At 42.4% G+C, this 16,776-nt stretch overlaps 1 protein-coding gene and 1 pseudogene across 1 annotated transcript in view; both read right to left on the reverse strand.

Moving 5' to 3' along the window:
* The window catches only part of LOC115124437 (pyruvate carboxylase, mitochondrial-like), a 671,386-nt gene that overhangs the window by 281,423 nt on the left and 373,187 nt on the right, over positions 1-16,776 (reverse strand). The window lies entirely within an intron of this gene.
* On the reverse strand, positions 11,250-15,795 carry LOC135559627 (ATP-dependent RNA helicase DDX39A-like; annotated as a pseudogene).

Consider the following 16,776-nt stretch of genomic DNA (forward strand, 5'->3'; position numbering starts at 1 on the left):
GACGTGGACTTTGGAGACCTGGTAGTTTTAATCAAGCAGTTTTGCAATCAAAGAAATAAAACAGAGCACATGTGTTCATCGTCGCCTCTTCTCTGCATACAAACTAGTCTCTCCTTATTATACATCATATTTTGATAAAACCACATACCTGCCAAAAGGAAATAAAACATTTGTAGAGCACATATGTTCTGCGAATCGTGGCCTCTTTCTACAGTAGATACACAATAGGAGGGACTGGGATCATTCGAGGAGCTAGCCATCGTTCACACATACAATAAATAGCCTGCTAATACCTTAGCTAGCTATTAACCACATGTTGAATTCAGAATGTTGATATCATCCTAAAAGTACAATTACAAGTGCATCTTAACAATACCATCCACTTATGAGTAACCTCCAAATACACATCATTATTCATGAACAAAACACTGTGTGTATGACTTTGTACTGAAAAAAATCAAACTTTTCTAAAGACATAAAAAACGTGACTACCTCTCTCAGGATACAAAATTATTTGAGCATGCAGGGCAAAACGTAAGAACACACTCCACTTCAGCCAGGATGCAGGCATGCATAATAACAAATCAACACGACATATTAATATATGAACCTGGTGAAATTCACATAGTACTTTAACAACTGTTACATATGCATACTATATACATATTTATTTACAACATTTACAAACCAACAGCCTGCATTCATCCAGTTTGTATACATTATGATAGATATGTGACATGAAGCTATATTGGGCAATTTGGGCAAAGGCGTAACAATGACTGTCTTGGACAAATAGACATTTGATCATATCAGCTTACTACATCTGTCTTCCCTCACCAAACCCATCAATGATTTGATTTATTTGACTATAATATATCAGTTATGGCCAACAGAGGGCAACATTTATCCATATAATACGATAAAACCTCATTGAACCTAAATTAATTGAGTTACATTGTAAACATTTTTCAGATATCGTATGTGATCAGAAAAAATGCATTAATTTCCCGGAGTGGTCGCTCTGTGCTTTTGTAGTTGACGTCATAATGTACGATGAGATATAGAAGCCTATGACGTAAACGAACTCAAGAAAATGTTCAGTGCGCTACTTTTGCCTCAGTTGAGTTGATGCTTTGCAAAGGACAGTCATCCTCATGTTCAAATAAATCACTTTGAGTGGACAAAGAAGACATTCTGTGTAAGTACAGCATAACTGGCCAAGATGTTGTAAAAAAAATGTTTGAAATGTATTTAAAAATGTATTTGTTTATTTAAAAAAATGTCAGGTCCAATCTGAAGGGTTCCTGAAAGCACAATGGATAGAAATCATAAACCGTTGAGAAAAATTATTCTAAAAGTAAGTCTCATAAGTGATAAAAAAATGTTTGTTCATTCTGGGGCTATCCCTCTTGATATGTAATGAGGCTATCTTCTTGGTAGTATAACCTATATGCTGTAAAAACAGATTGATATGATTTATAGTTGGAAAAGTGGGCATAATTAATTCAGGGCTAAGGTTAAATGTATTTCCTTATGTTCATATACCCCAGGCTGGGACCCTCCAAGCTAGTGCTGGAGAGCAGGTCCTCCAGACAGACATCACTGACCATGATGGACTAAGGCTGCCAGCCCTGGTAGACTGCCCCTTGACAGCCCCTAAAGGTAAGAAAACATCTTATAGTTCTGTTGCAAAACGTCTGGTTGTAACGGAGACCAGTTGGATGCAATCTAGTAATATGACGTGTTGAAAACCAGTTTACAACGCGATAATAAAGCCATTAAGACACATGGACCACCTACTAAACTCAGCAAAAAGAAACGTCCCTTTTTCAGAACCATGTATTTTAAAGATAATTCGTAAAAATCCAAATATCTTCACAGATCTTCATTGTGAAGGGTTTTAACACTGTTTCCCATGCTTGTTCAATGAACCGTAAACAATTTATGAACATGCACCTGTGGAACGGTCGTTAAGACACTAACAGCTTACAGACGGTAGGCAATTAAGGTCACAGTTGTGAAATCTTAGGACACTAAAGAGGCCTTTCTACTGACTCTGAAAAACACCAAAAGAAAGATGCCCAGGGTCCTACTCATCTGCATGAACGTGCCTTAGGCATGCATCACACCTGCAGGACAAGTACAGGATGGCAACAACAACTGCCCGAGTTACACCAGGAACGCACAATCCCTCCATCAGTGCTCAGACTGTCGCAATAGGCTGAGAGAGACTGGACTGAGGGCTTGTAGGCCTGTTGTAAGGCAGCTCCTCACCAGACATCGGCACAACGTCACCTATAGGCACAAACCCAACCGTCGCTGGACCACACAGGACTGGCAAAAGTGCTCTTTACTGACAAGTCGCGGTTTTGTCTCACTAGAGGTAATGGTCGGATTTGCGTTTATCGTCGAAAGGAATGAGCATTACACCGAGGCCTGTACTCTGGAGCAGGATCGATTTGGAGGTGGAGGGTCCGTCAAGGTCTGGGCGGTGTGTCACAGCATCATCGGACTGAGCTTGTTGTCATTGCAGGCAATCTCAACGCTGTGCGTTAAAGGGAAGACTGCCTCCTCCCTCATGTGGTACCCTTCCTCCAGGCTCATCGTGACATAACCCTCCAGCATGACAATGCCACCAGCCATACTGCTCGTTCTGTGCGTGATTTCCTGCAAGACAGGAATGTCAGTGTTCTGCCATGGCCAGCGAACAGCCGGTTTCAATCCCATTGAGTATGTCTGGGACCTGTTGGATCGGAGGGTGAGGGGCTAGGGCCATTCCCCCAGAAATGTGCAGGAACTTGCAGGTGCCTTGGTGGAAGAGTGGGATAACATTTTCCTATTTAATTTTTAAGAGTGGGTTAACATCTCACAGCAAGAACTGCCAAATTTAGTGCAGCCCATGAGGAGGAGATGCACTGCAGTACTTAATGCAGCTGGTGGCCACACCAGTTACTGACTGTTACTTTTGATTTTGACCCTTCCTTTGTTCAGGGACACATTATTCTATTTCTGTTACTCACATGTCTGTGGAACTTGTTCAGTTTATGTCTCAGTTGTTGAATCTTGTTATGTTCATACAAATATTTACACATGTTAAGTTTGCTGAAAATAAACGCAGTTGACAGTGAGAGGGCGTTTTTTTTGCTGAGTTTAGTTAGAACTAATAGTTTTGGAATTCAGATTTTAATTCTGATTGTAATTCTAAGGTTATGGTTTATAGCTGGAAAAGTGGGCATAATAATGGAGGGCTTAAGTTCTATGTATTTCCTTATGTTCCTATACCCCAGGTTGGGACCCTCCAAGCTAGTGCTAGAGAGCAAGTGCTCCAGACAGATGTCCATTCGGCTGGCCATGATGGACTAAGCCTGCCAGCCCTGGTAGACTGCCTCCAGGATAGCCCTCGAAAGGCAGATGTCCATTCCGCTGGCCATGATGGACTAAGCCTGCCAGCCCTGGTAGACTGCCTCCAGGATAGCCCTCGAAAGGCAGATGTCCATTCCGCTGGCCATGATGGACTAAGCCTGCCAGCCCTGGTAGACTGCCTCCAGGATAGCCCTCGAAAGGTAAGAAACATCTTTTAGTTCTGTTGCAAAACATCTGGTTGTAAAACATCTGGTTGTCACGGAGGCCAGTTGGTTGCAATCTAGTAATACGACGGGTTGAAAACCAGTTTACAACGCGATAATAACGCCATTAAAACACATGGACCACCTACTAGTTAGAACTAATAGTATTTTAATTCTGATTCTAATTCTAAGGTTAACCCTTATGTGACATGTCACTCAGTACCATCATGCCTATGGTGAAAAATGTGGTTTCTATGGTGATAAGATTTCCCCACTGTTGTTATTTGTCTCAGAACCTTGTGCCGAAGCCCCCGCAAGGCCCCAGGCCCAGCCGAGAGGCAAATATAGCAAAGGCAGAAAAGAAGGCCACAGAGGTTATCAAGGCTAGAAAGTCTAGGGAGCCTAAGTCAGGGGTGAAAAAACTAAGCCGCCAAGTAGTTGGTATGTTGGCACTGCCTCAAACTCTAACTCAAACAACCAGTTACAGTGAGTATTCATCTCCACTTCCAAAATACCTGGATTTATTGATAGAATTCTAAAACGATATATGGTGGAAGGATCCACTAATGTTTACGATCCTCTTTCTGTAGGTGTCCTGCCAGCTATCAAGAAGGGCACTAAAGTTACCCTCCAGTCCTCCAGCTCCCTCTCCGATGACAACAAGGAGGCACTAGGTTAGTTATTATGTTGTTTTTACCGTCTTTTGCACCCGCACATTCCCTTCTTTCTTTTCTCTTATTGTCAGTAATGGTATTTTCATTTTCTCTCCTCTTTTTTCTTATTTTTCTATACAGTGTTTGGAGACATGTTATGTGTGAAGAATTACTTTAAATCAAATGTCAAACTCATTCTATAGAGGCCGGGTTTCTGCAGGGTTTCACTCCACCCTTGATTGATGAATTAAGGTCACTAATTAATAAGAAACTCCTCTAACCTGGTTGTCTAGGTCTTAATTAAAGGAAAAAACTAAAACCCGCAGACACTTAGCCCTCCATGGAATGAGTTTGACAACCCTGTATTAAATACATTTTGATTTGACTAGGGCCGTCTGCCAGGTCCTGACCACCAGGGTGGGAGACATCTGAACAGTACCTGCAACGACGATTACAAGGCCAGGCTCATCATCCAGAAGGTACACTTATAACCTGTTTTGCCCATATGACCAGTAATAACCAGTGTATTACCATTATAGTAAATGTACTAGATACTGCATAGTGTAAAACATGGATGTGACTTTGAACCAGTTCAGAATATGAGTGTGTTATCTTAGGATTGGATTCCGGTGCCAGGGAAAGGTTCCCTGACTCTCCGTGTTCATCTTCCCCCAAGGACGAAGAGGAGGTGGTTGTAAGTGTCATGACTGTCTCATACCCTAAACCCTCCACCTCAACCCAGGCAGCATGGGCAGCTCCTGCCCAGACTCTGGAAGAAGAGGTGGGGGAAGCTGAGGTCTCCGAGATGAATGACAGCTCCCTGATGCCCACCAAGAACAGACAGGACCCCCTGGAGAAGATTCCCTCCCTCCTACCAGGCAAGGAGGACATCCTACTTCGCAGCACTCCCTCGGCCACCGTCATGAGCCCCCAGACTCTGAAGTTTATTCTCCACGGCATCATGTGCCGACTGGAGGCCTCAGAGTCCCCCCAGACAAGGAGGGCCAATGACCCCTTCAGGCTGATGAAGGATCTCTTTGTGGAGGTCCAGCATGCCCTGAAATATGCTGACATCTCTGTCGTCTTTGGCCTGGAGGAGAGCATCCAATTCAGTGGTGAGGATGCGGTGAAGGCCATCGTGAAGACTGCGGCTAAAAGATTGTCCCTGCGTTCGGACTCCAACCGGGCTCAACTGCGTGCCGCACGCTCTGGTAGCGAGGCAGCCATCAGGTGCATGGCGGACACCATCACACAAGTCATAGAGGACTGGAGTTTCAAGGCCATTTTGGAGCCAGGAGGAGCCGTGGTAGTGGGAGGTCACACTCCTCAACCTCCTCAAGGAGTGACGTCACCCTCACCGAGGAGCTCCTGGCTTGGAGGGAAACCTAGAAGAGGACCTAGAGGAGATGGCTGATGACAGCACTGGTTTGGAAAAGACCAGTGTGAGCTCAGCCATCTCTGAGAAGTCCCAGGTAATTAGCTACCTTTCTGAAAGCACCAAGCCCATCAGCAGCGCCCTCTCCACAGACCTCGAGGACATCACCTCCACACAGGTGAGACGGCCAAGAACCAGTAGATCGTTTTGTTATTTGGGCTGTTTGATTGTGAGGCATCGACTCATATCTGTTTCTCTCTCTACTAAGAAAAAAGAGAAGGAAGAGGCTATGAAAAAAGAAGTGAGGAAGTCAGGAAATAAGAAGCGAGGAAATAACAAGAACCAGAAGAAGAACAAGGTGTCTCCTCTTGGCAATGATAGTAAGTCCTCATTTCTGTCAGTCAACATGTGCATCTGTCTTCAGCACACTATTGTAATGTAAGGACGGAGACTATGATAAAGTTATCAGGGTCTTATTCATTAGCCACTAAATGGAAGACAGCGGACTAAAACAGGAGGAACTTTCTTGAACTTGCCAATAACAAATGCTTGTTTTTGTTTTCTGTTTCAAAATATTTTGCTACTGTGTACCCTAATGAACACGACCCTGATTTCATGCCTTGTTCTCTGTCACCTGTTCAGGTACTGTGGCTGCAGATGAGCCTAAGAAAAAACAGTCTCTCCTCCCGCGGATCACAGCCGCCCTGGCAAAACTATTTTGCTTCCCCTGCAAAATAAAAATGCAAAAAGTAACTGTGCAGAAGACGAGTTTGGGAAAACCTGCTGCCACTTCCCCCAACCCACCTTCTAAATAAACTCTCAAAGCCAACAGAAGAGGGAGGAGACAACCCCCTACTCAAAACTCATTTATTACACCCCATTTAATTCAATAAACACAACGTGCAGCTATTTTGATCTTCTTCTACTTGAGTTTTTTTTTTACAGACCAACCTGCATGCTATAGATTCTTAAGGTCAATTTGCTGTCTACTACAGTATCATTGTTATGAGTATGTTCACTGTGCCAGTCATTATAGCCAGTATAGGCTATAATAACCTAACCTAGTGCAATTGACATAAGAGTTACATTTGAATAATTCCCTCATTTTATATATTGTTTTAGAGGGAATAAATCTCTAAAGCACTATAGAGTGCCGTCCCTAGGAGGGTGCATCACTTGAGTGGGTTGAGTCACTGATGTGATCTTCCTGTCTGGGTTGGCGCTCCCTCCTTGGGTTGTGCCAAGGCAGAGATCTTTGTGGGCTATACTCGGCCTTGTCTCAGGATGGTAAGTTGGTGGTTGAAGATATCTCTCAAGTGGTGTGGGGGGCTGTGCTTTGGCAAAGTGGGTGGGTTATATCCTTCCTGTTTGGCTCTGTCCGGGGTATCATCGGATGGGGCCACAGTGTCTCCTGACCCCTCCTGTCTCAGCCTCCAGTATTTATGCTGTAGTAGTTTGTGTCGGGGCTAGGGTCAGTTTGTTATATCTGGAGTACTTCTCCTGTCTTATCCGGTGTCCTGTGTGAATTTAAGTACAAGCCTAAGATCACCATGCGCAATGCCAAGCATTGGCTGGAGTGGCGTAAAGCTTGCCGCCATTGGACTCTGGAGCAGTAGAAACGCATTCTCTGGAGTGATGAATCACGCTTCACCAGCTGGTAGTCCGACGGACAAATCTGGGTTTGGAGGATGCCAGGGTACCCTACCTGCCACAATGCATAGTGCCAACTAATGTTTGGAGGAGGAATAACGAATTGCCTGGGGCTGTTTTCATGGTTCGGGATAGGACATTTAGATCCAGTGAAGGGAAATCCTTAACGCTACAGCATACAATGACATTCTTTACGATGCCCTTTCCTGTTTTAGCATGACAATGCCTCAGTGCACAAAGGGAGTTCCAAACAGAAATGGTTTGCCGAGGTTGGTGTGGAAGAACTTGACTGGCCTGCACAGAGCCCTGACCTTAACCCATCAAACAGCTTTTTTTTTCTTTTAGCTTAATATTGCGGATAGAATGTTGCTTCCAATGTAATTGTCTGCATCATTTCCAATCCCCATATTTTGGGGTAAATATATATATCCATACACGCATGCATATATATATGTACACACATACCTATATAGACATACATACTTTTTAAAAATATACCCCGCAAACTCTACCGCCGATCCCCAATACCAAAATAAATGATCTAATGACTCTGCCTCCTCACAGCAGATTCTGCAGAGCTTGGAAGATTGTATCCCCCATATATATAACATTCTATTAGTTGCAAGAATTTTGTATAGTAATTTATATTTAAAAATTCTAAGTTTTGAATCCGGCGCTGTTTTGCGTATCAATTCATAAACCATGTGCCATGGAATGGGTACATCGAAAATCTCTTCCCAACTATTTTGCAATTTATATGGCACAGCGGTCTTTTTTTTGGTCCTTAAATGAAATTGGTATATGTTTTTATTTATCACACTTTTCTTTAACCATTTATGTTCTTTAATACAGGGCCGACATACAAGTTCCTTACTTTTTCCCCTTCTACTTGCCTCTTCCATTTTTGTGGTAATGCTGCAATTAATTGGTTGTAATTTTGGGTAGAGCAGACATTTCCATATGTCTGTGTTAGCTGCATGTGTGACATAACTCCACCAGTCCTATTTATGATATCATTCACTAAAATTATACCTTTTTAAAAATTTCTTCGATAAATACAATTTTTTTAATCAAATACTATATTTGAATTTAACCACAATATTTGTTGTACTATTTGTTCCGTCCTTTCAGGTGGATTAAACTGAAATTGCAACCAACTTTCTAAGGCTTGTTTAAAAAATACAGATATTTCGGAGATTATTTCCTTTTCAAACAACCGAAAGTGAGCAGGTGTAATCTGAATAAGGGGGAAAAGACCCTTCCTGAATATAGGATGAGACATGAGAACCAGTTTGGATTTAAGTATAACTTTTGTATGACTGATGCCTTTAGTGAGAGGTCTAATGCTTTAATATTTAATCATTTCTGCCCACCGAATTCATACTCGTTATATAAATAGGCCCTTTTAATTTTATCTGGTTTTCCGTTCAAATAAAATTGAATATTTTTGTTCATATCATTTAAAAAGCAAGTCACTAGGTGTAGGCAAAACCATAAGCAAATAGGTCAACTGTGATATAACTAAGGAGTTAATCAGGGTGATTTTCTACAAATAGACAGGTATTTTCCTTTCCAAGGTAGCAAGATCTTATCTATTTTTGCTAACTTTCCATAAAAAATTATTGGAGTGAGATCATTTCTCTCTTTTTGGGATTTGTATGCAGTATGTCCACATCTCCATCAGACCATTTAATTGGTAAACTACATGGTAATGTAAAATGTGCATTTTTAAGGATCCAATATGTAATATGGTACATTTATCATAATTTGGTTTTAATACAGAGAGGATAGCAAAAGTATCTAGAGGCCGTGGAGAGACTCCAATTGTGGTTTTAAAAGAAAACATGAATCATCAGCGAACAATGACACCTTCGTTTTTAAGCCCGGATTTCTATTCCCTTAATATTATTGTTTGATCTTATCTTTGCAGCTAACACTTCGATGGCAATAATAAATAGATATGCCGATAGTGGACAACCTTGTTTTACTCCTCTAGATAGTTTAAAACTTTCTGAGATGTAGCCATTATTTACTATTTTACACCTAGGGTTACTATACATAACCCATTTTATAAGAGATTCCCCAAAATTGAAATATTCTAGGCATTTAAATATAAACTCCAGTCGTACTTTATCAAAAGCCTTTTCTAAATCAGCTATGAAAACCGATATTTCAGTGTTCTATTGTTTCCAGTACTTGTCTTATATTATCTCCAATGTATCGTCCATGTTAAAAACCTGTCTGATTAGGATGAATAATATCTGACAATATTTTTAAAATTCTATGTGCCAAGCCTTTTGCTATGATTTTTGCATCACAACACTGAAGTGTAAGAGGTCTCCAATGTTTTAAACGGACTGGATCTTTATATATACCACTTGGGTCCTGTTTCAGTAATAATGATATCAGACCTTCTTGTTGCGTGTCTGATAATCTACCATTTATATAGGAGTGGTTAAAACAAGCCAATAATGTTCCTTTGAGTATACCAAAAAAAGTTTTGTATACTTCCAATGGTATGCCATCCAGCCCTGGAGTTTTCCCATCCGTAAAGGCCCCAATTGCCTCAAGCAGTTCCTCCTCTGTAATTTGGCCTTCACATGAGTGAACAGCTTTGGAATTAATTGGAACACCGACTGCGAGCCAGGTTTAATCGCCCAGCATCATTGCCCGACTTCACTAATGCTTTTGTGGATGAATTGGAAGTAAGTAGCAAGTCCCCGCAGCAATGATCCAACATCTAGTGGAAAGCCTTCCCAGAAGAGTGGAGGCTGTTATAGCACCAAAAGGGGGACAAACTCTATAATAATGCCCATGATTTGTAATGAGATGTTTGACAAGCTTTTGGTCATGAAGTGTAGCATAAGAACACAACACAAGCCATGGCAACATGTGTAGAATTGCAGGAAATTAGCTTAATTAAACTGTAAAATGCTTTCTTTTCCCCATAGCAAAATGTTTTAAAAATTGCAAATTTTGTTTCTGCTGACAAAATGGTTCTAAAAATGTTGGAGAAGGCGCTGTTGGCCACGCCCCACATCCATTTCTCCACCTAGTCAGGTGAACAGGGACCTTGCCCTTTATTATGATAAACAAGCCCGGGCAACCATTTCACCAGAGCGGTTGTCTTGGTTGCACTTGTTTTCTAAGATCACTGGTGTCTGGTAATGTACAGGAATGATTCACCTCATCACTCTCTCTGGGAGTATAATTAACGTCACCTCTCTATTGGCCCATTCCAGTGTGTGTGGCAAACTATCCAGACCTGTTCTGTAACCCCAGAGGAGGTTTCATGTGGTGTTAATATAGAGCTGAATGAACACACAATCAACTGGTGACACAATGTACTGAGGCTATTGTACCAAAGTGGCACAGGTGTAATAGTAATAGGTCAGGTGGTTTCTTTTTGGCGACACACTAACTATACTGGTCCCAGTTTCGATCAGTTCCCCAGAAAAGGGGATCTGGTTGGTTCATCTACTTTGGGAAAGTGAGGCTTAAACCAATCCCATGGACATACCGTGTATCGTTTATGTGTGTATTTTCTGTTAATGCCTAGGCAAATGCAAGGGCATCCGGGGTTATGTTGGTGTACAGTGTTAAATCTGTTTGTAATCCATTTGAGGTTAACGCAGCAGTGCTGGTGATCCTTTTAATCTGTATCTTATTGAATCACAGACCTGATCAGGGTCAGATCGGCCTAGCCCCCCCTCCGACAATACACTCACTACCATTGCAGAATAAATTATTAGTCACATCGCATTGCTTTGCAATTCCTGTGGAGGGAGGATGGTGGAAGTGTGTATTTTAAAGCCATGTTCCCCTTGGTATTCATGGAAACGTGATTATCAGGAGGGCGCTTATTGCTACACTAGGAATTCAGGAAGCTATTCTTCTTCTAAATGTGGTTGCGTTTAGGGAACTTGGGTAGTCTGAGGGAGCTTCACCGGATGACATGATATTAGCTAATTAGCCCAAATGTGTCTGTTCTTCTTTCAAGCTTACCATCAAAGCAACTTATTCATTAGATTCATCTCGATTCTAGATAACATCCGCTGTACAGGGCCATGGACCGAAATAATGAATTTCGTCCCGAACCTCACTGCACGGGCCACTCTGTGCAGGTAGGTGTCGGAATCCTCGGGCATGTCGTAGTTGAAGACGATGTTGACGCGCTCAATGTCCATCCCTCGGCCAAACAGGTTGGTGGCCACCAGGATCCGCCTTTGGAAGTCCTTGAACTGCTGGTACCGGGAAAGCCTGGGGGAGGAAGGGGGGCACCCATAGATTTAGAATAAGTAGAACAGGCATTCTACATCCTGCTTCACTCCTGTGGGTACACTGAAACTGTGACCCACAAACATGTTGTCTGAGAGAAAGTTCTTGTTAAGTCGATCTGGATAACAGCTTCTGCTACATGACTATTATAGAAAATGTGCAAGTAAATGAGATTCTCAATTTGATTGTGCAACTCCTCATTCCTCTCCTTTTGAAAAAAAAGTCAACAGTAACTGAGGAGAGGAGGAAATGTGCTTGTATGAAATTAGACTCCATTCACACATAATGCAAATGACATTTACAGGGGTGGAATCCCAAATTAAAATGTGTAAAGTAGTAAAAGACATTTAGCTAGATATTGTATGGATAAAAACGATATGCTACTTATCGTTTTAAATATGTGCATGCTTCTCAGAGTAAACAGCTGATTGAAAGGGGAGGGGTAGATCTCAACTTCAGCAAAGGACACTTATGCTTCCTCAGCAGGAGGCGAGGACACCGTTTGCCTACTAACGAATTGACACTCCTCAACCACTTATCGGTTTACTGATAAGAGGACGGAAAAGCCGAGGACATTCTTTTGTCCAAATCAGTAATTCCCAATGAAAGCCAAGACCCAATCCCAAATCTACCCCTAAACCCTATGCACTTAATAATATCTGAGATGACTTGAAGTGTAAGCAATATCCTAATATTGCTTATACCAATCAAAACTGCTCAGATTTTAACAAGTGCATAGACTGTAGGGTTTAGCCAGTGATTTCTTCCTCTCCATCAGAACCCACCTCTCCTCCTGGGCCATGCCCCTGTGGATGGCGATTGCAGGGAAGTTCTGCTCCACCAGCAGCTGAGACAGAGCCACACAGCGCTGCACAGACTTCACAAAGATCACCACCTTCAGACAGGGAGAAAATGGCAGTGAGACACCGAAGACAAACATGGGGCACAAAATCCATGCTGCATCTGATATGGCACCCTGGCTTTACCCTGGTCAAATAAATGTACACTCTGAAGACGAAAAACACAGGGCATAAAACTCACAGGCAGAAACTTTGTCGGTGCATAGACTTAGTTCACTTGAATGAGTAAAATTGTATTTAAACACGTGACTTTCAAATCCATGGACAAAATACATTCAACTCACTCAGATTAAAACTAAAATAAATTACGTTTTAGCATTCAATTCTCTGAAAAGACCTCTGTTGGTACCTGGTTGAACTCGAGCAGGTCGAAGAGCTTTGCGGTTCTCCTCGCTATCCTTCAGCTTGCAGTAGTACTGCTGCAGGCCGTGCAGCGTCAGCTTGGTCTCATCGTCCACAAACACCTCCATGGGCTACAGGAGATATTCATTAAGCACCAAACAGAACACAGGGAGGGACTACCAGGACTTCCAGTGCTAAACATTTAGCTAGTGTGTCCTAATGAATAGAACATGGGGAAAGTGTCACTCTTTGGGACAGTTTTATTAACCGAGCCACATTAAGTGAAAAACAGGAGTAAACCACATTCTGTGTGTTGGTGAATGAAGAACTACAAATGTGTCATCTCAGATATTATTAAGTGCATAGGGTTTAGGGGTAGATTTGGGATTGGGTCTTGGCTTTCATTGGGAATTACTGATTTTTGAACATCAATTACAAGTACTAGAGCTGGATAGAACTTTATTTTTCAATATTCACAGCTTTAATGCCAGGACTGTTCCTCACGAAAATGTCCAGAGCCCCAGACCCAGGTTAAGAGAGGGTCAACTCTGGCCACTTGTGAGACAGACAGTCACGAGCAGGCAAAGCTTAGAGAGGCTAGATTGGAACTTATTACATGAATATTAAGACATATCCAAAATCATTTTAAAAACAAAAAAAGGGGGCAATCAGTAGTTTCTACATCAATTTTTAGACATTTAAAATGAAAAGAATAACAAATGCCCATGAGCTTAGTTCAACTTTCGTACCCCACCAGAACCCAAAATACAAGCTTGTTTCATTCCATTGCTTGTAAACAAAGTAAACGCAAAAATAAACTATGTAGTCTCAAAACATGGTCAAAATGATAATTCTGATATCATTGACGGTCAGTCCTTGCATATAGCTCTACGAATTTCAGAGTGGTTAAATTTCTCCAGACCTATCCCTCCAAAACAGGGGCGAGGAAGATGCTTCATTAATGTTTATACTGCCGATTGCCTCTTCAAAGTGCAATTTAGGGAGATGGGTTCATCTGTGTGTGTGTGTGTGTGTGTGTGTGTGTGTGTGTGTGTGTGTGTGTGTGTGTGTGTGTGTGTGTGTGTGTGTGTGTGTGTAAAACTGCAACTTTAAGTTTCAGAACATGTACATAACCACGGGTTATAAGAAACCCTTCAACGTACATCCTGCATGAACTTGCGGCAGACAGGACGGATCTCTTTGCTTAGGGTGGCGCTGAACATCATGCACTGCTCCTCGTGGGGTGTGAGCCTGAAGATGTCCTGAACATCACACCTCATGTCTGAGGGAGAGACGATAGGAAAATTATATGGCCGTCTCAAAAAAAAGTCAACCCACTCAGCCTGAAATCTGAGGACTACATAAAATGTAAATAATTCCCTACATTTTGGCTAAATCCTTACTTAAGTCACACAATCTATCCCATCCTGTTCCAAGATCCATTACTGCTTAGTAACAGCACAGTAACTAATATAAACAGATGTAGATCCCAGATACTACAATCACCAGCACAGACACCTGGTAGACAGAGAGAGAGGTAGGGGAGGATGTTTAATACAGAGCTCTCTGGACAGCAGAGAAACAAAAAAGCACACAAGATTATCCAATAGGATAGAACAGCATTGTAAACAGTGAGATTAAAAGGAGAACAAATTCAGACTGCAATTGGCCCAGCGTCATTAGGGTTCGGCCGGGGTAGGCCATCATTGTAAATAAGAATTTGTTCTTAACTGACTTGCCTAGTCCAAAAAAGTTAAATAAAGTTGGCGATTAGGCACTTTCTTATGCAAGTATCCCCAGATACAGATTAAGCCTATTCTAAACTACAAAGCACTCAATGGATTCTCCATCGAAAGCTATTTTTAGTAAAGGAGGGAGAATGTAACAGCAATTCAGTTGCTGCATCCACAATGTAGAGATTAATTTCATTATTCAACCACTCACCTGCCCGTCCACAGGCTCAATCTGCTGCAGGGTGGCCAGTACAAACACAGCCGTCTTGCCCATTCCATACTTGGCCTGGCACAGGATGTCCATGCCCAGGATGGCCTGTGGGATGCACTCATGTTGGACTGAAAGACAGAAACGTAACTAGGGAAGTTAGTTATGAACAAATTCGTATTTACAATGACGGCCTACCAAGAGGCCTCCTACGGGGATTGGGGCCTGGGATTTAACATAAAAAAATATATATAGGACAAAACACACATCAACACATGACAACAGCATGGTAGCAGCACAAAACATTGTACAAACATTGGGCACAGACAACAGCACAAAGGGCAAGAAGGTAGACAACACACCACACTGACAGTTGTGGCTGCTTTGTAAGAGTGTCCATGATTGAGTCTTTTAATGAAGAGATTGAGATAAAACTGTACAGTCACTAGGGGCAGAAAACTGAAGAGAGGAGCGACCCAGGGATGTTTGCGCTTTGGGGACCTTTAACAGAATGTTACTGGCAGAACAGGTGTTGTGTGTGGAGTATGAGGGCTGCAGTAGATATCTCAGATAGGGGAGGGGGAGTGAGGCCTAAGAGGGTTTTATAAATAAGCATCAACCAGTGGGTCTTGCGACAGGTATACAGAGATGACCAGTTTAAGTATGATGTGATGCTTGAAGGGGCATACATGTATAACTCATAGTCGGAGTCCCAAATGACACCCTATATATTGTGGATTACTTTCGACCAGGGCCCAGTCACACACAGCGCTCGTTTTGAACAAAGCCCTATGGGCCCAGCTCAATAGTAGTACACTATGTCAGGAATAGGGTGCCATTTGACACACAGAATGGACAAAGTCAAAAACAGTCCTTGGTTGAAGGTGGGAAGTGCCTGTGAGGCTCACCTTCATAGGGATGTTCAAAGCCACAGTCGACAATGGCGCGGAGCAGCTCTAGTTTGAGCAGGAAGTCTCGGAAGGCGGAGCTGTGGATGGAGACTAAGAGCCCTTTACCTCCTCCTTGCCCGCAGGTGTGGCGGTCTCCGGGGCAAACTGAGGCTCCTCATCCTCTTCATCGTCCAACAGCTCGTTGTCAACGTCGTTCTCTGCCATTCTAGAGAAGGGGTACTTGCTTTAGTTGAAGTTAGGACACACTGGAGACTACTTGGGGGGAGGGGATGGGGGGGCCTGTATCAACAATACAGTAAATTCAGAAGGTTAATTGAAATGCCAATTCAATAATCTATGTACAATTCCTCACCATCTAACCTTAGTTATATTACATGAGGATTCCAATTCTTGTAATTTCACTTTCTGAATTGAATCCTAGTGAAACATCACCGTCTAGCACAGGGTTTTCCATATTCGGTCCTTGGGACTCCAAGGGTTGCACGTTTCCCCCCCAACATTACACAGCTGACTTAATCAAAGCTTGACGCTTATTTGAATCAGCTGTGTAGTGCTACGGCAAAACCCCCTGAGGTCCCTCGGACCGTGTTTGGGAAACACTCGTCTAATGTATATTCCTACATAGCATTAGCTAGCTGCTAATAATGCTAGTAGCAGGCCGCACGCACACCGCCAAAGCTGGACACTACGCAAAAAGGGAAGCGAATACATTTGGCACATAATCATTACAATTTCCCTAGCTAAAAACAAGTATTGGACCAGCAACCACCCTGCAACTCAGTTTACAGTAGTTAGACAGTTGCACGATTCAATCAAGTTGAACAAGGAATCATGCCTCACTCTCCGCACAAACAATGGCAGCCGCCTCCTCATTCAAACTGTGTGACAGCAAAGTGCTATAAAGGGAAATAGGTTCCAAATGCAAGGTGAATATTCAGAAATAACGTTGGCTCAAATTAATAACGAGCAAGACATTTCTAAGGTCTAACTTGACCTAAAATGTAATTCTCGGAACCAACCTGCGACACACTGCTAGCAGAAGTTAACTACTAACTGACACGACCGTGCTAGTACTAGCGTTAGCTTGACGCAATGCTAAATGTGTTAGTTAGCTAGCCAGATTGCACAAGGTTTTCGCAAAGATTTTAACAAAAATATACTCGAACATGGCTGCTATTTGTGAGCATTATGGAAAGAAAA

This window comes from Oncorhynchus nerka, linkage group LG12, assembly GCF_034236695.1.
Source record: "Oncorhynchus nerka isolate Pitt River linkage group LG12, Oner_Uvic_2.0, whole genome shotgun sequence".
Lineage (NCBI taxonomy): Eukaryota > Metazoa > Chordata > Actinopteri > Salmoniformes > Salmonidae > Oncorhynchus > Oncorhynchus nerka.